Here is a 6,023-nt window from a genome sequence, read left to right on the forward strand (position 1 = left end):
ACTGAGCCAAGAAACCATTTCCTCCCAGCTCCCTGCTCACTAAAACCTTTGTGGAACAAACAGGCTTCAACGCATTCAGTCCAGATCTGCTTGAGTTATAGTCAAGATGTTTATCTATAAAGTCTGAGGTTCATCCAGAGTTTAAAATAGGCTTACATGGTGTTTGCAGTGTTTATTTTGGAAAAGAATTTGGTGAGGCAAAATAATTTTTTTTTTCTTTGTTTAATCACCAATAAATCGTAAAAAATTGGTTCCACCTGAAAAATATTCCTCAATGCTTTTCTGTCATAAAAATATAAACAACTGTATTTCCAATTTATAGTTTAGGAGCTGGACTTTAATTCACATGTAATTTAAGGTGGACTTTGTTCCTAAGACAGGCAGGGTTTCAGGAGTTAAAGATGGCTGCTGCGGTACAGGTTTTGTTTTGGAGCCACAGGAAACAACCTGTTAGTGGTTCTGTGAAGATTCAGGCAGCTGTACTGGTCCTTTAAAGTTTATTAATGGGGATGGAGGCTGTGGATGGAAGCTGGTCCAATAATCACAGGAAGGAAACTCAGTCAGACTGCAGGGAACAGAAAATGATTTTAAAGCCAGACCTATAATGCATGATGGCCACTTGAGGGCAACCCAGTGCAGCCAGTTCATCTCCTGGTCCATACTGGTCCCAGTATATTTATTGTTTCTCATTCTAACCACAAACATTGGTGTGTTAATTAGATAGGCTGTATGGGGTGAGATAAACTGACAATTTTTATCCTTTTGCTAAAACTCCTAAAATAAAAGCTATGTGCTGCATGTAAATGATCCTCTGTGTAAATCCAGCCTCATCCAGTTCCAGTGATTCCCAACCAGGGGTACACGTACCCCTAGTGGTCTGTGAGTGCATTGCAAGGGGTGCATGAAAACATTTTATTGCTCAGGTAGTAAAATAAAATAAGGCTGGGATCTGTTCTGCTTTGTGCTCTGCAAAACATCTGAAATTAGAAAATATGTCTCTTCACCCTTAATTTGAGCAGGTAAATAAGATATTCTGCCAATGGATTGAGTATTTCTGGAGGTTTCTTCCTGTTCAAAGGGAGTTTTTCCTCTCCACTGTTGCAACAAGCATGCTTAGTGTGAGGGATTGCTGAAGAGTCAATGAGTCGATGCAATCAGCTGGTTTTCCTTAGATAGAAAACTTTGAATCAATCTGACTGGATGATCTGGTGAACTGGAAAGTTACCTGAGATGACATGATGTGAATTGGAGCTATAGAAATAAACTGAATAGAATTGAATTTTACTCTTAAAATAAGGTAATTAGATAATATGCACTTGAAATAAGAAAATGCAATCATTTTTTTCCCTTATTTTAAATGTAAATTGACTTGTTCTACTGGCAAAGTGTCTCCTTTACCTCCTCAATTCATGAACAAATGCACTTATTCCAAGAAAAAATTATTTTACTAAAATTGACATCTTTTGCTTTCTAAGGACCCAATAGAAAAATTAAACAAGCTTTTATCAACCAAATACTAAGTTATTCTTTGAGTTGACCTTCAGCTGTGACACATCCAAACCAAGCAGAGGAACAGACTGGATGCAGAGAACAGTCTGGGATCAGCTGGTTGTCATCAAATCAGCTCAGGTGCCTGGAGGACAACAAAGTCAAACTAATTAATTCAGTCTGACTATAAGTTTGTTCCCAATTTATCAAGTTTAAATGTATTTAAACTTGTATTTAAACTCCAGCGTGTGGTGAAAACAGCAGGGAAAATCACTGGAATGCCTCTCCCAGAGATTAGTTCCATCTACACCACACGTTGTCTACGGAGAGTTCAGAACATCATGCGTGACAGCCACCATCCTGCCCATCACTTGTTCCAACTTCTACCATCAGGTAAAAGGTACAGGTCCCTTCAGAGCCGGACCAAAAGACTGGCCAACAGCCTATACCACCAGGCCATAAGACTCTTGAATTCACAGGACTTGAGGAACGGACTACCTAAATTCTGAATTCTGAATGATTTGCCTTATTCATTAGGGCCCCGTTATATAGTCTGGTTGGGAGCTGTGTATTTATTCTGTGTGTGTGTGTGTGTGTGTGTGTGTGTGTGTGTGTGTGTGTGCGTGCGTGCGTGCGTGCGTGCGTGTTTGTGTGTTGGGGGGGCAAGCATTATGGCACTTAATAATCTTTGCTGCACTTTAAGTGGGATGGGGGGGGCGGGGCTGGGGGGGTCAAGCACTGGTGTCACTTTTACCTCTTGTGCACTTTACTTGGAACTTGCTGCTACTAAGTATTGTACCCCAAACATAATTTCGTTGCCTTTTTTTGACAATGACAATAAATTCTTGAAACTTGAAACTTGATTTATAAGGGAGTTACTCAGAGGAGCTCCACTTTTATAAATACTGGTTTATTATATGATTTTATTTTGTATTTTTTTTTATTCCCCACCAACTTCCAGACAACATATTTATGTTTTTTTTTATTTTATATAAAAAGAACACAATAACTTAAAGGGATAGTTCAGGATTTTTGACATGAATCTGTATGGCATCCCCATCATCAGTGTCATGCAATCACACTGACTTACCCCTGGCAGCATCCTGTGAGCAGAGTTCTCGTCCAGCTTTGGTCAAGCCGAAAGTAGTCCGGCAGGTTTGCTAGACCCAGCGAAATAAAACGTTTCTCTTCCCAAAACATTATGTGTTCAAAAGAGTGATATTTTTGCATCCCAAAAACATTGTAGTGGAAAAAGTCACACGTCGTTATCACTTGGTCCTATTTTCTCTCTGTTCGTATCAGTGCGCGCCGTCATTCTGACAGCGAGCTCAACTTTGAGGAGGGCAGGGAAGTCGCTGTTGTTTGTGATGCAGACAGCAGCTGCTGCAACTCCGACATCCTCATCAATTGAAAGGTTCTGTATCTCGGGCATTACTAAATCCCACTCGTGGCAACAGTAGCATTCCACCTCTGTCTGCATTAATTCGCACTTGAAACAAGTGCACCATGATTTGTCGGCCACCCTGGATATCGCAGCTCCAGCTGAGGCTCCTGCGGCTCCGGCTTCAGCTTCCATCACTTCTCTGTCCACCCTCTCTCTTTCTGCCCGATCTAATTCCATTTGTCGAAGTTCATCGTCAGTGTACTCGGGTTCATAAAGATATCCCTTTGGCTCTAAGTGGAAGTCGATGTTTTCCTCATCGCTCTCATAGTCAGACATCTTCCCCAGTAGTAAACAATCGCGAATCAAACAGGTAGGCCCTTAACCTGACAACAGCCAGATGCATGTCTCCCTCCGCCCAGCTAGGCGGAGGGAGACATGCATCTGGTTGTTGTCAGGTTAGTAGGCCCTAGCTGTCAGGTCATGGTGTCGCGCGCACTGACACAAACAGAGAGAAAATAGGACCAAGTGATAACGACGTGTGACTTTTTCCACTACAATGTTTTTGGGATGCAAAAATATCCCTCTTTTGAACACATAATGTTTTGGGAAGAGAAACGTTTTATTTCGCTGGGTCTAGCAAACCTGCCGGACTACTTTCGGCTTGACCAAAACTGGACGAGAACTCTGCTCACAGGACGCTGCCAGGGGTAAGTCAGTGTGATTGCATGACACTGGTGATGGGGATGCCATACAGATTCATGTCAAAAATCCCGAACTATCCCTTTAATTAAATGCTCAAATTAAAAGATGAAGTAAAATAGTTTTAATTTCATAATCAGTTTATTTTATGGAGACACAGCCAAACAGGAACAGACCAGATGAAGCTACTATGAGAAAAAGCAGAGAGAGCAGAACGTTAGAGATTGAACTAACAGATTCTGCACAGTGGGAGAATAGAGATAGAATGAAGCAGAATGATGAAAAAGGGGTCCCTATGTCCTCCAGCAGGCTAAGCCTATAGCAGCAGAACTATAGAGATAGCTCAGGATAACCTGAGCCACTCTAACTAGAAGCTTTATCAAAAAGGAAAGTTTTAAGCCTAGCCTTAAAAGTAGACAGGGTGTCTGCCTCACGGACTAAAACTGGTAGTTGGTTCCACAGGAGAGGAGCCTGAGAACTAGAAGATCTGCTGTGAAAAGACTCCATTAACCAGGGTCTCCTCCAGATACCTTCCAGAATGCACTAACATAACAGATGTCCTTCCCTGTAGGTAGTTTAAAGCCTGTTTCCCATCCAGCTGGGTCTGATTCAGTCTCAGAAGCAACAGCAGAAAGCAGCTTCCATGCTGCCGTCCCAGACATCCATGAAGAAATGTCCCTTTAAACACTCTTATAGCACGAATCTAAATAAGACTTTTTTTCTTTTTTTTTTTTCTTTTTTTTACAGTGTCCTGTCTGGCAAGGTGGCAATAAGAATAATTGTCTTGATGCCAAAAGGAGCCCAACAGATTTTACTTTCACAAGTGTAGCGGTATCGCAATTGCCATACCGCTCCACTTGTTTCATGTATATAAATTGCTTTATTATAATTATGCAGGGAGTTTTACAGTTCATATGGACACTGCAATGTAAATAGAGCAGAAAAACAGAAGAAGAAGAAGGAAAAAGAAAAAGAAAAAAACAGGACAAAAGATGAAAGAAAGAGGAGATAGGAAGGAGACAATGACAAAACATTTTCAGTCTGCTTCAACACCTGTAATGAGATGGAGAAAAAAAAAAAGAACAGCGCAACCAAAAAACATGGTACGAGATATACAATAAAGCAAACACCTTGAAACTATCACTAAAGTAATATTATTAAGTCTGACATGTACTCTGTGTTACCTGAAGATATGAATGTGGGGTTTCTGTTTGGAAGTGAATCTCTAAGTACCTGAAGCCTAGCACCTGTAGTTGTTTGTGAGGGTGAACTTGTGCATGTAAAGTTTTAACCATAGAAAAAAATGCTCAATAGTGGTTGTGGAGAGCCGGAGAGGCGCACCCCCCCAGAGCACTGAGTCCAGCGCCGGGAGACCCAAAGCCCCAGGCGCCCAAGGGGACCCCAGAAGCGAAGGCACCAAGGCGGGGCCAGCCCCGGAAATCAGACCCCACCAAGGCAGGAGGAGAGACAGCCACGAGGAAGCCCCCCAGCCACCGCCATGCCGGCGCCCCGGGGAGCCGCGGGGACGAGTCCGCGGGCCCCGCCGGCAGCCGGCCACCCCGAAGTAGGGCCGGGCGCCGAACACCAGCCCCCCCACGGCGCCGACCGAAACGCCCCAGCCCCACAGAGCACCGAAACACGCCCCGCCCCCCCGCACCAAGCCCCGGCGACCGGCCGCAACACCCACCGCGACCGCACCACCCAGGAAAACACTAACGCGGCCCCGCCCCCGGCCGGGGCCCACGCGCATCCGCCGCGAACCGGCCACGAGCGCCGCGGGACCCCCCCCCAAAACGCCCCCCCCGGCCAAAAGCGCAGCCCCACCCCACCAAGACCGATGCCAACAGCGCGCAACGAAACACACCGCGCACAGAATCAGCCCGAGAGCAGAAAAGCCGCCCGGCGCAAAACCGCAAGAGGAGCAGACCGCAGCCGGCGCAACCACCCCCCCCAGCAGCCCGAGGGGCAGCACAAAGCCAGAGCGGAGCGAACCGCGCCGCCCCCCCCACCGGACGATGCCAAAGCAGCCCAGCCACGTCCGCCACCCCCCCCCGCAGCCCGCACCAGGCCCCGACACGCGGCCAGAGCAGCTCCGCCGCCCCGGCCCCCCACCACGCGCCGGTCATAGCCACCCCAGGCCCCCACCCGCCCCGCAGCCCCACCCGCCGCGATCAGTGGGAACAGAGCAGCCCCGCCATGCCTCCAGGAGGGAAAACCCACCCGAATACCCAGCCAGCGCAGCCAGCCCGCCCAGACCGGCCCCCCAACACTACCCCCGCCGGAGCCGCCCGGACCCCCACACACCAGCGGCGCGCCGCCAGCAGGACCCCCACCCAGCAGGCCCGCCTGCCCCCCGAGAAAACAGACATGCCAAACCCCCCAAAGAAAAAAAGAGAAAAAAAAAAAAAAAGGGGCCCCCACAATGCGACAGCGGACACCAGACACCGACCCG

The sequence above is a fragment of the Cyprinodon tularosa genome, unplaced genomic scaffold (genome assembly GCF_016077235.1).
Source record: "Cyprinodon tularosa strain WSP-4 unplaced genomic scaffold, ASM1607723v1 ctg1100, whole genome shotgun sequence".
Lineage (NCBI taxonomy): Eukaryota > Metazoa > Chordata > Actinopteri > Cyprinodontiformes > Cyprinodontidae > Cyprinodon > Cyprinodon tularosa.